A 20,403-nucleotide genomic window follows, 5' to 3' on the forward strand; every position below is an offset into this window, starting at 1 on the left:
TGGCCTCCTATTTTTTTCCACAAATAGAGATTTCTTTTGGTGGTATTTGATCACCTCTGCGGTTTTTATTTTTTGCGCTATAAACAAAAATAGAGCGACAATTTTGAAATAAATTCAATTTTTTTTCTTTTTTCTATAATAAATATCCCTCAAAAATATATAAAACATATTTTTTTTCCTCAGTTTAAGCCGATACGTATTCTTCTACCTATTTTTGGTAAAAAAATTGCAATAAGCGTTTATCGATTGGTTTGCGCAAAATTTAAACCGTTTACAAAAAAGGGGATAGTTTTATTGCATTTTTATAATTTTTTTTTTTTTACTACTAATGGCGGCGATCAGCGATTTTTTTCATGACTGCGACATTATGGCGGACACTTCGGACAATTTTGACACATTTTTGGGACCATTGTCATTTTCACAGAAAAAAATGCAATAAAAATGCATTGTTTACTGTGAAAATGACAATTGCAGTTTGGGAGTTAACCACAAGGGGGCGCTGAAGGGGTTATGTGTGACCTCATTTGTGTTTCTAACTGTAGGGGGGTGTGGCTGTAGGTGTGACGTCATCGATTGTGTTTCCCTATAAAAGGGAACACACGATCGATGACAGCGCCACCGTGAAGAACGGGGAAGCTGTGTTTACACACAGCTCTCCCCGTTCTTCAGCTCCGGGGACTGATCGCGGGACTCCAGCGGCAATCGGGTCCGCGAGTCCCGCGCCCGTGGTCACGGAGCTTTGGACCGGGTCGCGTGCACGTGCCCGCGGCACGCGCGCAACCCCACGGCTGGGCTTAAAGAGCCACGTACATGTACGAGGATGTGCCCAGCCGTGCCATTCTGCCGACGTATATCGTCAGTAGGGGGTCCATACCAGACTCTTATCCGAGCACACAACCTGACAGGCCGCAGGAAAAGAGGGGAACGAGACAGCGGCCCCCCTTTACCATACCAGGCCACACGCCTTCAACATGGGGGATGGGTGCTTTCGGGCGGGGGGCTTTGCGCCCCCCTACCCCAAATCACCTTGCCCCATGTTGATGGGGACAAGGGTCTCATCCCCACAAGACTTGCCTGGTGGTTGTGTGGGTCTGCGGGCAGGGGGCTTATCAGAATCTGTAAAAAAAAAGCCACAACAGCTCCGCCTCCATGGGAGGCTCCAGCCGACTGAGGCGGGGCGAGGTAACCCATTTAAGTCACCAGGTGGCCCCGCCCTTGCTTGACATTTTTATTTTTTAACCGCTTGCCGACCACCCACCATAGTTTTACTGCGGCAGGTCGGCTCGGCTGTGCAAAATCACGTAATATAACGTGATTTCGCATTGCGGCCGATGGGGGTGCGCGCACACCCCCTGCTCGCCCCTGGTGCCGATGCGATTGCCCAGTGGGCGCGATCACTGCCGGGTACCCGCTATCGCTCGTTACAGAGCGAGAACCGGGAGCTGTGTGTGTAAACACGCAGCTCCCGGTTCTTTCAGTGGGAGAAATGACAGATCGTATGTTCATCCAATGTATGAACAGCGATCTGTCATTTCCCCTAGTCAGTCCCACCCCCCCTCTTCAGTTAGAACACAATGAGGGAACATAATTAACCCCTTGATCCCCCCTAGTGTTAACCCCTTCCCTGCCAGTGACATTTTTACAGTAATCAATGCATTTTTATAGCACTGATCACTATAAAAATGCCAAAAATGTGTCAAAGTGTCTGCCATAAGGTCGCAGTACTGATAAAAATCGCAGATCGCTGCCATTACTAGTAAAAAAAAATATTAATAAAAATGCCATAAAACTATCCCCTATTTTGTAGATGCTATGGGCCAGATCCACAGACGAAGTACGCCGGCGTATCTACTGATACGCCGGCGTACTTTCAAATTTCCCGCGTCGTATCGTTATTTTGAATCCTCAAAACAAGATACGACGGCTTCTGGGTTAGATCTGACAGGTGTACGTCTTCGTACGCCTTCGGATCTAAGATGCAATACTTTGGCATCCGCTGGGTGGCGTTTTCCGTGTCGGGTATGCAAATTAGCGATTTACGTCGATCCACGAACGTATGCGCGGCCGTCGCATTTTCTAACGTCGTCTGTAGTCGGCTTTTTCCAGCATATAGTTAAAGCTGGTATTTTGCGGCGTATAGATAGAATTGCCATGTTAAGTATGGCCGTCGTTCCCGCGTCGAAATTTGAATTTTTTTTTTTTGGCGTAAGTCGTCCGTGAATAGGGATGGACGTAACTCACGTCTAAGTTTAAAAAATTACATTGTTGCGACGTCATTTAGCGCAATGCACAGCGGGAAATTTAGGAACGACGCATGCGCATCTAATTCGGCGTGGGGACGTGCTTCATTTAAATGAAACCCGCCCCCAACCCGCCCAATTTGAAATACACCGCCAGAAATACACTACGCCGCCATAACTTACGGCGCAAACTCGCTGAGGATTCGAAAATGCGCCAGGTAAGGTACGGCGGCGTAGTGTATCTCTGATACGCTGCGCCAATGTATTTCTTTCTGGATCTGGCCCTATAACTTTTGCACAAAACAATCAATAAACACTTATTGCAATTTTTTTTATGAAAAATATGTAGAAGAATACGTATCCGCCTAAACTGAGGAAATATTTTTTTATATATATATATTTTTGGGGGATATTTATTCTAGCAAAAAGTAAAAAATATTCTTTTTTTTTTTCAAAATTGTCGCTCTAATTTTGTTTATAGCACAGAGGTGATCAAGTACCACCAAAAGAATGCTCTACTTGTGTGAAAAAAAGGACGCCAATTATGTTTGGGAGCCACGTCAGTTAAAGCGACGCAGTGCCGAATCGCAAAAAGTGGCCCGGTCATTGACCAGCAAAATGGTCCGGGGCAGAAGTGGTTAATAAAGGACTCTTTTTTACTATTTTTGACACTTTTTTTGTGAAATGGTAGGGGTACAATGTACCCGTTACCAATTTACATAGGGGGGAGGAATTTGTGGGTCCCCTTGTTAAAGGGGGATTCCATATTCCGATAAGCCTCCTGCCCGCAGATCCCCACAACCACCGGGCAAGGGTTGTGGGGATGAGGCCCTTGTCCCCATCAACATGGGGACCAGGTGCTTTGGGGTGGAGGGCGCTCTCTCTCCCCCCCCTCTTTTCCTACGGCCTGCCAGGTTGCATGCTCAGATAAGGGTCTGGTATGGATTTTACGGGTCCCCCTATGCCATTTTTTTTTTTGGCACAGGGTTCCCCTTAAAATCCATGCCAGACCTGAAGGACCTGGTGTGGGTTTGGGGGGACCCCCAAACAAGTTTTTATTTTAATTTTGGTTTGGGGTTTCCCTTAATATTCATACCAGACCCAAAGGGCCTGGTAGTGGACTGGGGGGAACCCATGTCGTTTCTTTCAATTACCTTTATCTGTATTGCCGGGACCTGACAATTTATTATAGCCACAAGCAGTTTTAAATGTCTTTTTTTCCCTTTAGAAATTAAATTTTGCTGCGGGACTGTTCTAAACATGGGAAAAATGCGCCACTTTACAGGCATACTATAGACACCCCCAGGCACAATAGTTAAAGGAATATTACATTTTTATTGTTTCACTTTAAGCATTATTAACTACTTAACCCCCAGACCATATTGCTGGTCAAAGACCAGAGCACTTTTTGCGATTCGGGACTGCGACGCTTTAACTGACAATTGCACGGTCGTGCGACGTGGCGTCCTTTTTTTTTCACAAATAGAGCTTTCTTTTGGTGGTATTTGATCACCTCTGCGGTTTTTAATTTTTTGCGCCATAAACAAAAATAGAGCGACAATTTTGAAAAAAAATAATATTTTTTACATTTTGCTGTAATAAATATCCCCCAAAAATATATATATAAAAAAAAAAAAATTTCCTTAGTTTAGGCCGATACGTATTCTTCTACATATTTTTCGTAAAAAAAATCGCAATAAGCGATTATTGATTGGTTTGCGCAAAAGTTATAGCGTTTACAAAATAGGGGGTATTTTTATGGCATTTTTATTAATATATTTTTTTTACTAGTAATGGCGGTGATCAGCGATTTTTTTTCCTTACTGCGAAATTATGGCGGACACTTCAGACACTTTTGACAAATTTTTGGGACCATTGGCATTTTTATAGCGATCAATGCTATAAAAATGCATTGGATTACTATAAAAATGCCACTGGCAGTGAAGGGGTTAACACTAGGGGGTGGGGAAAGGGTTAAGTATGCCTGGGTGTGTTCTTACTGTGGGGGGGGTGGCCTCACTAGGGGAAACACTGATCCTCTGTTCATACATTGTATGAACAGAAAATCAGCATTTCCCCCGCTGACAGGACCGAGAGCTGTGTGTTTACACACACAGCTCCCGGTCCCCACTCTGTAACGAGCGATCGCGTGTGCCCGGCGGCGATCGCGCCCACCGGGCACACGCACGGGAGTCGGGGGCGAGCGGGGGGTGCGCGCGCGCCTCCGGCGGCGCGCACGCGCCCCCTAGTGGCCGCTCGAAGAGCGGACGTATAGCTACGGGCTCTCGCCCAGGAGAGCCGACCTGCCGCCGTATAATGACGGTGGCTGGTCGGCTAGTGGTTAAAATCACTTCTGCCGAAAAAAAAATTGTTTTTAAAACTTTTTTTTGCATTGATACATGTCCCCTGGGGCAAGACTCGGGTCCCCAAACACTTTTTATTACAATATCATGCATATAAGCCTTTAAAATTAGCACTTTTGATTTTTCATGTTAATCTCCCATAGACTTTTAAACGGTGTTCCCTGGCTTTCGAATTTGCCGCGAACACCGCATAGTGTTCGCTGTTCGGCGAACAGGCAAACACCCGATGTTCGAGTCGAACTTACGTTTGACTCGAACATCGGGCTTATCCCTATTGAAGAGTGGTAAAACCAATCTAAGATGCGAGTGAGCACCGCTGTCTTATGGTATAGTGAGGCATCCAGGGCTCCAGCCCCCCTCGAACTTTTGGGAGAGATAATGTTTCATATCGTATTCTGGGATAGTGTTGCTCACGAATATTCGTATTGGGAATATTCGTTACGAATATTGCATATTCGATTATTCGCGAATAACTCGAATATCGCGGCCAAAATTCGCTATTACGAATATTCGCATTTTTTCAAATTTATTTTTAAAACAGATCACATCCTAGTGATCTCCATCGACGTCTAAAAGCATTGCTGGTATGATTAGAGACCCTGGGCCGAGTAGCTAAGCTGAGGCGATCCTTTTATGTTGAGGAATATTCGCTATCGCGAATATTCGTATTACGATTATTCGCGAATACTTTCTCCGCCCTTCTTTTGCATCAGAGCCAATCAGAGTTCTCCTACCACAGTTGTCAGAGGTTAGCAACCTCCATAGCAACCAATAGGAACCTGCCTGCACGACCAGTATATAAGATCACTCCCAGCAGTATTTCAGTGCAGATTCACAAGGTGGCTAGAGAGAGTGGAGTGTTTCTGTGCGTTTTTCCAGTGTATCACATCTTCAAAGAATTTTCCATCTTTTGTCTTGTGTCATCATTTGCATTTCACCTCTTTAATGAGAATAATAACTGTTTAACATAAAGACATTTAAGAGATGTCAACGTAAACGGTTTACTTGGCTTTTTTTTAACTCAACAGAATCAGGGGCCCCAGTGTGCGGTTGATCTTTACCTAACTCAATACAGGTCAGTCTAGAGGAGAGATCTGTATTTTCCAAATCTATGGTTATTCAATATTTATTAAACTAATCAATATACAAATTGGTCAAAGTAAACCCTCAAATCTATATAATGTATTTATTTTATTAATACCTTGTTGTTAGTTGCAGGGTCCATTACGTAAAACCACACTTTTTCCAAAGGGCAAGTGAAATTGAATGTTTCAGAATTTCGCAATCAATTTCGCATTAGCGAAATTTTGCAAAAAATTTTTTTGATAAAATATCACGAATATTCGATTTTAGCGAATATTTCACGAATATTCGTCTATATATTCGTGATATATCGCGAAATCGAATATGGTTTATTCCGCTCAACACTATTCTGGGAAGGGCAGTGTTCCAGATGAATTTGGAAAACATCTAGTGTCGTTTCTGGAAGTATGAATTAGGTATGTGTATAGGGATGGTTTAGAAAAAGTACAGGAACCGAGGGAAAATATCAATTTTCCGGGTATTCACTCTACCCAGCCATGAGAGCCTTTTGGACGCATAAGCAGATAAGTCTGCTTGGGTTCTCAGGAGTAAGGGAGTATAGTTCTGGGAAAAGAGCTGGGATGCGTCCACTGGCACTTGAATTCTGAGGTATCGGATGGAAGTGGAACCGGTTTTGAAGGAAAAAGTAGTCGAAAGGTTTTGTAGGTCCGACTTAGGACATCCTCTTTATTTTAATCAAAGTGGGCTCAGAAATAATAGCACATGCAGAAACTACATTTTGTTTGTAGAGGTAAATAAATTATGCAGCTCTTCTATGCTGAGCCTACACTGACCCAGCTTCTTGATAATTAGGTATACAAATGACTTAATTTATTATATTGTATTGTTATTATTTAAATATCTTCTCTAAACTTGCATATCCACTTGGATTGAACTGAATCCACATTCCTTCTCTGCAACTAATACTTCCAAATAAAAAGCCCAATAACAAAAGAAGAGGTGGGACAATTGCATGCTATATAAAAAAGGAGTAACGTAGCAGCTCAGCTCAGATTGCAGAGGCTTGCTACAAAGTACAAGTTCCCGGCACAGTAGCAAACAACGCTCTTTTATCTACAACTGGTGACCAGAGTACAGAAGGTACTGTTCATCTCTCCTAATTTATTCTCTTAACCTTTAGATTGGGATATATATATTTTTTTAATTTACAGGATAACTTTTTAAAGAAATGTATATGCTATTTTAGAATAAGATTATTTCGAATAAATAAAGGAAAATGTATCTCCCAAACGTCACGTTTTTGTGTAATTGGCACTGATCATTTTCCTGAAATGACTTTAATCTTGCAATGTTTATCCAGCTTGAACCCTGCAGTGATGGCAGCGATCACCTCTAGATTACTGCACCTCTAATTGCAGGGGTACTTTCATTTATATGCAAAGAGGGGTGGACGTCTTTTGGTGGGAGTGATGACTGGTTGATCAATGATTCATAGATGTATTAAAATGTAAGGTCAATGGTGTGTGGTCTGGGCGTGGGTGGGGGGGGTGGGGGGGGTGGGTAGGGAGGCCGGTATGGATGTGGGTATGTGTGTTGGTGTGTGTGTAGGTGGCGAAAGGTCTGTTAGGTTTCTGAATGTTTTTTTCCACTGGATGTCATGTATTCACGACAGGGGGCCATGTTGGGTCTAAGTGTCCAAGTGTAACAATTGGTCCCTCCGTTGAGGGACCGGGGTACTTATTAATAAGGAGGGGATAAGGTTTGGGGGTGTGGAAATCTTGCTTTCTGTCATTTCTATGCAGATTTTGTACCAATTACTGTGCCTTTATCCTTTCTGGCTGTTACTGTTGAAAAAACAATAAAAATTATTAAAAAAAAAAAAAAAACATGTAAGATCAAAACATTATTTGGGCACCCCTGCTCTAGCACAGAAGTGTCAATTATGAAAAACTGCAGTTAACAGATTGCCAGTTACAAATAGACATATCCCCAGATAGTCCTATGGAATGTTCCATGCAGAAATCTCTGTCATGTTTTCTGGTGACAATGCCTGCTTTCTCCGCATAGAACTCTGGAGATTACCAACAAGTTCAAATTAAGCATCATGTAAATACATTCAAATGGGCAAATAAACGGGTAAGATTGAACAAGAACATGCATTTTTTGGAAAAGTAATACTACCTGTTAGGCCTTGTACACACGGTCGGACGGTCCGATGAAAACGGTCCGCCGGACAGGTTTCATCGGACATGTCCGCTGCCGGATTTTGGTCTGATGTGTGTACACACCATCAGACCAAAATCCCCGCGGACAGCGAACGCGGTGACGTGGCCGCGACGTGGCTGCGATGATGACGCGGCGACGTGCGCGACCCTGGAAGGTCAATGCTTCCACGCATGTGGCGAATCACTTTGACGCATGCGAGGGATTTCGGTCGAGCGGAGATGTCCGATGAGTCGTACTGACCATCGGACATGTCCGACAGACATGGTTCCAGCAGACATGTTTCTTAGCATGCTAAGAAACATTTGTCCGCTGGAAACCTGTCCGCTAGGCCGGGAATTAGGTCCGGTCGGCCGTACAGACGACCGAACATGTCCCCGGAAACTGGTCCGCGGACCAGTTTCAGCAAACATGTTCGGTCGTGTGTACGAGGCCTTATAGATAATGTCCATGCAGCCTAAACCAGGAAAGATGAAACGCAAGCCTGTCAGGGAAAGCCAGCAACACTCTGGAATGTATACATTTTGAAGGAGGGGAGTAAATATATTTCCTAGGGAGAAACAATACGGCATACTCAAAAATTATAAATCAGGAAGAGGTGGAAAATTGGGATCCCTAATGATCCCTTATATATCACAGCAGCAGATGTTGTAAAGTAAATAAATAATATGTTAAACCTTATCTAACAAGGATTGGATTTTTTTGTGTGTTGGCACATCTAAAAACAATCATGGTACTCACAGGTACCTACTGGTGATAAGCTTTGATGTGCTAAAGTACTTTGTATATATAAATGCATTTTTATACTAATGTACGGTATATGCCAGTCCTAAAAAAACAAAAACAAAAACCCTTAATTGCTAAAGCCAAAAAAGGAAGGAAGATATACTTACCTTAATTCAGTCAAAATGTTGAAATAAACACACAAAAAGTCCAAGGTGTTTCACTGCTCCTAGTATTGGCAATATCCTAGGCCCTCCAAACTTTTCTTAAAGAAACCCCGTCACCACCTGCTACTCAGGGAATATGAATAAAGGGTGCTTACAGATACCCTGCAAGTTGCAGTCATGTCCCTAGGATCAGCAGATACACTATATTACAAAAAGTATTGGGACATCTGCCTTCACACGCACATGAACTTTAATGGCCTATCAGGCGTCCAACTATAGCAGAGGACAGGAAGAGAGGACGGGAGAAGACATCAAGGAGCGTAGAGGACACAGACCCGCTGCTCCACCGAGACACTGGCAGCAATTGATGGGCACAATGTGAGCAATTGATGGGCACACTGGCAGAAATTGATGGGCACAGTAGCGGCAATTGATGGACACAGTAGCTGCAATTGATTGATGGGCACAGTGATGGCAATTGATGGGCACACTTACAGCAATTGATGGGCACAGTGGCAGCAATTGATGGGCACAGTGGCAGCAATTTATGGCACATTGGCAGCAATTTATGGGTACAGTGGCTGCGTTTGATGGGCACAGTGGCAAAGCAAGGTCTATAAATACATGGATGAGCGAGTTTTGGGTAGAGTCCTGACCTCAACACAATTGAACACCTTTGGGATAAAATACAGCGGAGACTGTGAGACAGGTATTCTTGTCCACATCAGTGCTTGACCTCACAAATGCGCTTCTGGAAGAATGGTCAAACATTCCCATAGACACACTCCTAAACCTTGCGGACAGCCTTCCCAGAAGAGTAGAAGCTGTTATAGCTGCAAAGGATGGGCCAACTCAACATCGAACCCTACGGAATAAGACTGTATATGTTTGTTGCAGTCCTACAGCAAATTTGAAATTTTCAAATAGAGAGGCCACATGCAGTGCACCCCCACCCCCCTCCTCAGCCAGTCATCACAGCATTGTAGCAGCATAAAGAAAACTCATACAGTATGCTCAGAACCAAAGCTGCTGCATAGTAAGCCCTTATCAAAGCGCTATAGGATTACAAAAGATATTTTGGCTGGTTGGAGGCACATTGTTGAGGTAGGGCTTATGTAAATAATCCTAATAAATACTCCTTGCCTGTCTTTAGCTTGCTGAGTATCAGGTGGTGACAGGATCTCCTTATACTAAAGGCCCATAGGATTTAAAGCTTTTCCCAGCTTCAGTTTTGCAAAATTTCTTTTGGAATTGGTATACAGTAGAATGCTGGCCAATGGCCATACATGGCTTAATTTTCTCTCGTTCAACCCACGGACTGAAAAAAAGAATAGTAATAGATCTCATATCCATAATAAACAGTATGGATAGAGGAATCTCTACTAATTCCTATTATACTTGGGCAGCCGTGGCCCCCAGAGTGTCTCAATCAGTGGCAGCCCGTAATGCAGGGCGCAGGGGCACCACCCCCTAATCCATCAAATCCATGCTCTCGGCCCCCTAATCTACATGCGGGGCGCCGGACACATGGATTTCACTGAGTTTTTTTTTAGAAGCATGTGATTAGAGTCAGAGGCTCTAATAGGCTCCAAAAAAAGAGTGGGCTCGGGGCACAGAGCACTGTGCCCCTGAGCCCACCCAGTTGTGTGACAATAGCGAATTAATATTTGCTATTGTCTTCCTTATTCTCCTCCCAGCCAATCAGGAAGCGGATCCTGAGACCCCTCACCCGATTGGCCAAGAGGAGAAGTGATCCCATTGGCCGACAAGGAGGAGATGCAGGGGAAGAGTGCCTTGAAGCACCAGGAGGAGGAGACGCTGCCTAGAGGAAGCACTGCCCGCAATCTAGATGGGATAAGTGTGGGGCTGGTGACTGACCGACCGACCTGGCAGGGGGGTGCCTGTGTCCCGACCAACTGATGAGGATGGCGGCAGGTGGATTGTTTTCCACCAGCCGCCACTGGTCTGAATACAATGGTGCTGCTAATTCCCCTCCCCCAGACCCCTACTTATACTTACCTGAGGCTCTCCCGGGACTCTCTCCCCTCAGGCTTAGAAAAAGCAGCAGGAGCCAATGAGCCTGTAAGGAGAGAATGGGGGCAGGGCCAAGCCCTGCTCTGTGTGTCTTTGGCTTAAAAAGTTGAGTTCTAAATCAGACACTCTGTAGTTATTGTGGTAGGCATAAATGATACATTTAACCAATTGCCTACTGGGTACTTATACCACCTTCCTGCCCAGGCCATTTTTTAGCTTTCAGCGCTGTTGAACTTTAAATGACAATTGCATGGTCATGCAACACTATACCCAAACTAATTTATTTAAATTTTTTACACAAATAGAGCTTTTTCATATTTTGTTATAACATTTTGCAAACAGGTAATTTCTCTTCTTCACTGATGTGCACTGATGAGGCAGCTCTGATGGGCACTGGTGGACTGCACTGATGGGCACTGATGAGAAGGCACTGGTGGGCAACACTGATGAGGCGGCACTGGTGGGAACTGATCAAAAGGCACTGATGAGGCTGCACAACAGACTGTAGCTGAGGACCCTCCACCGACTCAGGGATCCCTCTAATGTGTAGATTTCGCCTTTGACCCCTATTGTCCAAATCTTCACGGTGGTGGTTCATGTCAATCAGATTCTGTGTATGAACACTGGAAACCCACTGCACCTGCTGCATAGCAGCACCATGAGTCAGGGGCGCAGACTCCACATGTTCTAAGTGAGAAGCCACTGCTCTCAGATCTGTCCTGAGGTCCGCAATTGCCACTGACAAAGTGTTCTTGTTGTCCATTGCCACAAGCTGTAAGTTGGCTAGACTGAGCAGCGGTGAGGGCTGTGTACTGATAGTGCCAGCCCCATTGTTCCCATGGTGTCTGAGGGAACAGCGTGGCTGGCAGCATGGTGATCTGAAGCCTGAGAGGAGGCCTGGGAGACAGTCTGCTGTGTTCAGAACATTGCGGGTATATTCCGACTCGGATGCATGCCAGTGTCCATTTAGGAAAGGGTGGCTAAATTGCTGCTCTCCGGCATCCTTGCTGCCCAAATCTTGAACTCTCCCGCTGAAAAAAGTCTGATACAGAAGCCCAAGGTGTCGGAGCTCTGTACTCAAGCCTCCATCTCGCTCCAGTGGCAGGCCATGCCCCCATGCAAGATTTTTTATATTGGTGTGAGTGAATGTTTCATAAATATCTGTTGATTCTGCCAGTTCCCGGCTCAGCGGAGATCCACGGAGAGATCTCCCGCTGAGCTGGCAGGAGCTGGCGGACTCCGCTGCGACGAATCTGCCTGGTGTGAAAGGGGCCATTCAAACCCTTTGTGTCAACTTGTGTGCATGTTATCAGGCCAAAGTCACCAGGGTATGTATGTATTCCTTTAAACAGGGTCATTTGGGTAGTTTCTGTTGTGATTATGATTTAAAAAGAGTAAACACAGTTGATTGATTGAAAATGCCTTCAGCCAAACACTAACCACGAGTGAAAGAAACGTTTTGTGTTATCATTCATATTTTTTGAAAAATACCCAAGAAATCATAAATTCTGCCAGGGTATGAAATATAATGTAATGAAATTCTACAGGTGTAAGGTCAGCTTTACATAGTTCAAAGCTGGACCAATGTAAGTATGCAATAAGGATCATTCCTGGAGTTCAAGTCATATTTAACCCTCAATTGTTAAAGCACGTTCAGCAGCTGATTCAGGCTTGGTTCACACTATTGCGAATTGGATGCCTAGAAATGGCAAGGCACTCCCTTGCTCCTCCCTCCTCCTTCCATCCCTCTTCTAAGCTAACAGAGTGACTGGAGACTGCGCTGTCCACTGAAAACTCTTTCCTGTGATGACTCAAAGAAGCTGCACTGAGACAACAGGAGCTAGTAAGATTGAAAAATGTAAAGTGCCGGTGCTAAGTATGTTAACAAATATTGAACAGGGGAATATTTATTTTATTATGCTCAATGAGCTACTCCAAAAAACACAGAGGCCCGGATTCTTAAAGCACTTACGCCGACGTATCTTTCTATACGCCGTGTAAGTGCACAGATGCGCCGTCGTATCTATGCGCCTGATTCTGAATGCTAGATACGCCTGAATTGTGGCTTTATCAGACCGACGTAAGTTTCCTAAGCCGAGAGCCCGCGCCTCCTCCTCCTTGACCTCGTCCCCTGACCCCACCTCCCCGAGGAGGAAAGCGGGCGCAGCGTGAGCGTACACCATGCTTCCAGAGCATGGACTGCTCCAAGTTCCTCTCCGCGCTCTGATTCGAGGCCCGGAGCTGGAGAACAGACAGGCTCATCGCTCACTGGGGACACAGAGCTGTCGCAGAGGACGGACAGGAGGCACAGGCTGCTGCGGGAGCCGCTGGAATTGGGCGGCATCATGTTATTGAAGGTACTGTCTGTCATCATCATAGTATACACACATGCAGACAGATTGGGACAGAGGTGGGACTGCAGGAACCGGGCTAGGGGTCTCTTATCTCCCCCCCACCTCCCCCCTCCCTCTCTCCAAGCCCCCCTCCCCCTCTCTCCAAGCCACCCTCTCTCAGCCACCCTCCCTTCTCTCCATGCCCCCTCTCTCCAAGCCCCCCTCGCTCCAAGTCCCCCTCTCTTCTCTCTAAGCCCCCCTCCCTTCTCTCCAAGCCCACTTCTCCATCAGCCCCCTCTCTCAAAGCCCCCCTCCCTGCTTTCTCAGCCCCCCTCTCTCAAAGCCCCCCTCCCTTCTCTCTCAGCCCTTCCCTCGCTCTTAGCCCCCTCCCTTCTCTCTCAGCTCTCCTCCTCTCTCTAAGCCCCCTCCCTTCTTTCTCAGCCCCTCTCTCTCTAAGTCTCCTCCCCTCTCTCTCAGCCCCTCTCCTCCCAGCCCTCCCCTCTCAATCAGACCCATCCCTTCTCTCTCAGCCATCCCCCCTCTCTCAGCCACCCCCCTCTCTCTAAGCCCCCTGCTTTCTCTCTCAGCCCCGTCTCTCACCCCTTCCTATTCTCTCAGCTTCCTTCTCTCTTAACCATCCCTATTCTCTCAGCCCCCCCTCTCTCAGCCAACCCGTCTCTATCAGCCCACCCTATTCTCTCAGCCCCTCTCTCTAAGCCCCCTCCCTTCTCTCTCAGGAATTTGGGCTGATCTGAGGTGTGAGAGTGCAGGATGTTAATTTCTCACTACTCAAGTAGTTTACAGCATTTACTTTATAAAAAATCCTTTTCGTGATTGAGAGTGTGAAGTTGACATTTATTTGTTATAAAATCGGCACGCTCAATTTCTTTGAAAACATTTTTCACACTGTGCTCAAAAGGTTACCTACCCCTGCACTATGTCATGCCAACATAAATAAAGAATGAAAAAAAAAGTAAATGTTGAGAATGTGAAGTTCTGCTTTAACAAGCAGAAAATGAACTTAATGTAGATCAAAGGTCAAGGTCACTAAAAAAGTTTTGTAATATCTGTTCAACAAATGCAAACATACCTGCTGATCATGTAAGAAATTCTTAGCTTTCCTTGGCATACTTCACTGCAAGAAGTCTAATTAGCCCTCCTAGGGCCAGATTCACAGAAGAGATACGACGGCGTATCTCCTGATACACCGTCGTATCACTTGGCGTATCTATGCGGCTGATTCATAGAACCAGTTCCGCATAAATAGCCCTAAGATCCGACAGGTGTAATTGACTTACACCGTCGGATCTTAGGATGCAATACTTCGGCCGCCGCTGGGTGGAGTTTGCGTCGTTTTCCAGCGTCGGGTATGCAAATTAGGTTTTACGGCGATCCACAAAGGTTTTCGCATTCGTTACGTCGTCGCAAGTCTTTTTTCCCGTCGCAAAGTTAGTCATGTTTTTTCATGCCTTAACTTTACACAACCCATGTTAAAGTATGGCCGTCGTTCCCGCGTCGAATTAGAATTTTTTTTTCCGGCGTAAGTACGTTACGCACGCCGCGATTCACAAACACGTCGGGCCGCCATAATTTCGCGCAAAGCACGTCGAGAAAATTGCGAACGGAGCATGCGCAGAACGTCCGGCGCGGGAGCACGCCTAATTTAAATGGTACACGCCCCATTTGAATTGGGCGGGCTTGCGCCGAACGGCTTTACATTACACTGCCGCAAGTTTACAGGTAAGTGCTTTGCGAATCAGGCACTTACACTGAAAACTTGCGGCGGTGTAACGTAAACGGGATACGTTACGCTGCGCCGCAGGTACCTGAATCTGGCCCATAGTTCTTATCTTGGATTACAGAATAATTAGGCCCGGATTCTCGTAGCATTTACGCCGACGTATCTCGAGATACGCCGCGTAAGTGTAAATGTGCGCCGTCGTATCTATGCGCCGTGCCCATAGAACTAGATACGCCTGAAAATAGGCTTCCTCCGGCCGACGTAACTTTCCTACGCCGGCCGCCTCATTGCAAATATGCAAGTGAGTGAGATACGCCGATTCACGAACGTACTTATATACGCGGTTTACGTAAGTCGTACGTCCGGCGTAAAGTTAAGCCTCATAAAGCAGGTGTAAGTCATGTTAAGGTATGGACCAGGGAACAGCCGTTGTTTTTGCGTTGTTTACGTAGTAGTGCGTGAATAGGGCTGGGCGTAGGTTACGTTCACGTCGTAGGCAGTGATTCGACGTATCTTAGGGCAGGGCTCAAAATTTCAAGTCCTGAGCTACTAGCCAGGCCTCAAAAGTTACTCGCCACCAGTTGCCCCACCTAATTCATACACTGCCCTGCGCCTAATTGCACCCGTAAACACGCCCTCGTAGATTATCTCATGGAATGACAATGTTTTATGCAGAATCAAGTTACAAAATAAAATATTACTAACAACAACTTTAACAAAATGGGACAGGGGGCAGACCAGAGGGACAGGGCACTGGGGGCAGACCAGAGGGACAGGGCACTGGGGGGCAGACCAGAGGGACAGGGCACTGGGGGCAGACCAGAGGGACAGGGCACTGGGGGCAGACCAGAGGGACAGGACACTGGGGACAGACCAGAGGGACAGGGCACTAGAACTGGGTCTCTTCCCCATTCTCTTTCTGTCTCCTCTGCAACTCCCATCCATCCTCTCTCTCTCTCCCATTCATCTCATCATCAGGAGCCTGTGTGTGCGGCTCTACGCTTGCATGTCCCCACTTCCCCCTTTTATTCAGGCTGGCAGAGAGGAGAGGAGCTGCTGCACAGCGGGAGGGAGTACAATCCAGTGCTGAGATCCACACAACTGTACAGCCATTGACACCATAGCAGAGCGCACAGCACACATTGAGACCAGTCTGTTCACAGTGCTCAGGCTAAACTTACATAGAGCACAAGGAGAAGAAAACTGCACAAACTAGAAGGCTGCCACTCTCATGTTAGGGCAACTTTCAGTGAGCGCTGCACCGGAGTGGTAATTTTTGCAATCCTCCACCTCACTCATTACTTTCTGCTCTCCAGCTACATTGGTCGGGGGGGTGAGAGGGGCAGGCTCAGAGAGGTCATACTGTTGGGTCCCATGGCTTAATGAGAATTGTAAGGAGATCACCTGTGTACTGCTCTGCATGTGTGCGGCTCACCAGACTACTTTTTCCCGAGCATGCACCTTTCCTCTTCGGCCGCCAATCTCATCGGGACTCTAAGTGTAGGCACAGATTGGAGGAAGATTGGTCATGCAGCCCTGTCATCACTCGCCCCCAGCTTAAATCCACTCGCCAAATGCTAGTAGGCGAGTGGAAATTTTGAGGGCTGTCTTAGGGAGTATTTCCGACGTGATTCTGAGCATGCGCACTGGGATGCTTCCACGGGACGGCGCATGCGCCGTTCGTTCGGCCCATCATTTGCATGGGGTCACGCTTCATTTAAATGGTTCACGCCCACTTCCACCTACTTTGAATTAGGCCGGTTTACGCCGACTAATTAACGTTACGCCAGCACAACGTTGGGAGCAAAGGCTTTGTGAATACTGTGTTTGCCGCTCTGCGATACGTCTGTTCAGATACATTGGCGCATAGTTATGCCGGCGTAGCGTATCGAATATACGCTACGCCGGCATAACAATGCGCCAATGTATCTGAATCCAGCCCTTAGTGTCCATGTTGTAGAGATTAGGAGACTGAGAAGGTTTGAGTAAGATTAGCAAAGATCAACTAGGCAGGGCGGAGACCACTTCATTATGAAAAGCTGTGTGTTTTCTGTCAACAACAGGATTTAAATTGATTGTTAAGGTTATTTTTTTGTAAAATAAAATGGTGCAATGGTTTTGCACAGAGCAGCCCCGAACCTTCTCCTCTGGGGTCCCTTGCCAACTCTCTGGGCTCCTCCTTTTCTCTGTGTGCCACCATAGCAAGCTTTGTCCTGTGTTGGCACATGTGCAGGATTGATCCCGAGCTGGGCTGTGTGCGTCTATTAATACACACGGGCTCCCTCATCTCTGAATTTGAGTCCAGTGAGAAGAGGGAGAAAGCAGCAATGCTGCTCTAGGGCAGTGTTTTTCAACTCCAGTCCTCAAGGCACACCAACACGTCATGTTTTCAGGCTTTCCATTATTTTGCACAGGTGATTTTATCAGTTTCACTGCCTTAGTAATCACCACAGCCGTTTCATCTAAAGGAAATCCTGAAAACATGACCTGTTGGTGTGCCTTGAGGACTGGAGTTGAAAAACACTGCTCTAGGGAATGGGACTGGATCAAGATCGGACTAAGGTAAGTATTTAGGGGGGGAGGGCACGGGGTAACGGCATATAAAAGTTTTTTTTTACCTTAATGCAGAGCATTAGATTGCATTTCTAGCAAAAAGACATGCATTTTTTTCTGTACTTGCAGGGTCTTTAAAGGAATAAAGCATGTGGAAATGTGAATGTATTGCTCCTTTACGCTACGCTGACACAGCGCAGAGAGGCAAGCACTGGATTCATAAAGCCAGTGCTGCCAAAACTGCGCTGGGTTTCCTAGGCGTAAGCCGGTGTATGTGGAAGTGGGAGTGAGCCATGCAAATGAGGCGTGACCCCATGCAAATGATGGGCCGAGTGCCAGACAGATACGTATAACGAACGGCACTACGTAAAATACGTCGGCTTGTGTTCCCTTTGCATGGATGCTGCTGAGTTACACCTCCTTTATGGGGCATAACTTTACGCCGGACGTATGACTTTACGTGCACTGCGTCGGACGGACGGACGTTTGTAAATCGGCGTATCTCCCTCATTTGCATATGTGAATAAAAAATCAATGGGAGCGCCAAATACGTCCAGCATAAATATGCGCACACTCTACGCCGGCGTAGACAAGTTACGTCGGTCGGATGAAGCCTATTTTCAGGCGTATCTTAGTTTCTGAGTCCGGCGCATAGATACGACGGCGCATATTTGCACTTACGCGGCGTATCTGGAGATACGTCGGCGCAAGTGCTTTGTGAATCCGGGCCCAAGTGTCCCCAATGGAAGATTTCCCCACTATTCCCTTTTCAGCAAATCTAAAAGTATTATTTCCATCAGTTTCTTCCCCACTGACAACAGTCACCATGAAAAATAAGTATCCACAGACATCAATAGAAATCTGCACATTAGAGCTAAGCGTGCAAGGAGGAAAGCACCAAATGCAGAATGCATAAAAAGTCCAGATTTAATTTTATTCAGACTCCTGAATCATAAAAAATAATGCATTTTGAGGGTTCCCTTCATCGAGACTTGGTAGGAGGCATATACTGAACTGATAACATTGGAGGAATCTTAAGGGGTATTTTGTATAATTAATCTCAATGCCAGAGTTATCATACCTATTACCCCTCAGAACTCCTCTGGACTCGAATTTTTTTTTATATTTATGATATAAGAAGCTAAAATAAAATCTGGACTTATACATTCTGCTATTTAAACTTTTCTTCTTGCATTCAACAAAGTATTGACCTTCTCCCTCAGCTCCTAGGAGAGCTGCCCAATGGTAATCATTTCCTCCACACTGATTAAGATCTACTTAAAGTGGTTGTAAACCCTTATTTTTCACTTTTACCTACAGGTAAGCCTATAATACGGCTTACCTGTAGGTATAAAGAATATCTCCTAAACCTGTACGGTTTAGGAGATATTCCCATTGCAATGCACCGCTGATTGCAGTGGCGCATGCGCAGGGGGGATCCACGGCAAAAAGGACCAGCAGCCGCCGGACCTTGCCGCGTTTAAATCTCCCGCGCGCACGCGCGGGAGTGACTTCATCGCCGCTCCAGCCAATCACAGCGCTGGAGCGGCGATACCCGGAAGACACGCCGGAGCAAGATGACATCTCGCTCGGCGTGGACCAGGTAAGTGCTACACACCTCGTTCTGAGGTAAGTATTTCATAATCAGCTAGTATGCGGCGCATACGCCTTTTGCCTTGCAGGTTTAAAAAAAAAAAAAAAATTATATATGCTTTTTACAACCGCTTTAATACCCACTGCTACAGGAGATCCAGGGCCCAACGTCCTACTTCTACTTCCTACCAATCAAAATATCAACTGTGGTTCTAACGCATGGCTACTCTAAACCAAAAATAAAAAAGTGGCTCTAGATAACATTTATTTTAAATATACAAATGAGCAATGCAAAAAAAATCATTCTATATTACTTCTAAAAGTGATATATGTATTATTATATGAATTTCTACATAAAAATGAAGGTGATCAACTCCACCGTATATAAAGTATACGTGAAAAACGAATGAAGAAAATGTGTAAATAAATAAATAGCATAAACTAGTTATGAATCAGTCCCAATGAAGAGCCGAGGAGAAGGGTAATCCTCATAAGGAATAGTGAAAAGATAAACATGGGTCCCAGAAGCCTTTAGACTGTAAAGAAGATAGCACAGCACACCACCCTAATGAAACAGGTGGGGGGCTTACCAGATAGGAATGACCCTCAATAAAGAGTGGCCAAACAGTGCTTAGTGTATTCCACATCATATGGTTACTCTACTCTAGCAATACTCCAAATTGTAAGCTTCACCAGCATTGTCTCCTCAAACTGGCACTCTCGGGATAGATTCAACTTATAAGATAACCGGATTCCAATACACAGGCATCATGTAAGAAAAAAAGGGCTGCCTATAGTGAAAAACCATATGATGCAAAGGATTTTAGCTGGTACAATATATGCACTTACATTTGGCAAACAGCAAGCTGGCATTCATTGTGTACATAGGACTTCCTATTGCCAGAATCCAATATGGCTGTTCGCACATGCATGGTAGCGTGTATTCCAGCTCCGCCCTATGCCTTTTGTTATGCAATGCCCTGTGTATTTGGGCATAGTAATAGCTGCTTTACATTGAATAGTATGTAGGCCCTAGATCTGTTTCTTTTTGTTTTAGTTTAGCCTTTAAAATAAGCCTTCACTGACCTCTGTAGCTGCATCAGTCTCAAAGTTCATAGCAGCGCACTGAAGCTCCTTCACTGCTTAGTAAGAAAACCCATAGCCTGGCCATGGGTTAAGTTAATGCAATCCATACCTAGTCAGATTTGGGTGTCAATTGTATTGGGTGACCCAATTAGCAGTGAAGGCCTAATCTGATGATTTGGATATTTGCCACCCACATAAGTGCCTGAATTACGGTAGATATTAGATAATAGCAATGGGTGTACAAGCACTTCATACACATGATATGGTTCTCCTATGAATATTTTTCCATGAAAGCTATTTAAT

At 45.6% G+C, this 20,403-nt stretch overlaps 1 protein-coding gene across 1 annotated transcript in view; it reads left to right on the top strand.

Moving 5' to 3' along the window:
• Positions 1-6,685: 6,685 nt before the first annotated feature.
• LOC120915279 (sulfotransferase 2B1-like) overlaps positions 6,686-20,403 on the top strand; it is a 46,569-nt gene continuing 32,851 nt past the window's right edge. The window contains exon 1 of the mRNA XM_040325658.1: positions 6,686-6,787. The gene's annotated coding sequence lies outside the window, so the exon portion shown is untranslated. The remainder of the gene's footprint in view (positions 6,788-20,403) is intronic.

Source organism: Rana temporaria, chromosome 10 (assembly GCF_905171775.1).
Source record: "Rana temporaria chromosome 10, aRanTem1.1, whole genome shotgun sequence".
In the NCBI taxonomy this organism is placed as follows: Eukaryota; Metazoa; Chordata; class Amphibia; order Anura; family Ranidae; genus Rana; species Rana temporaria.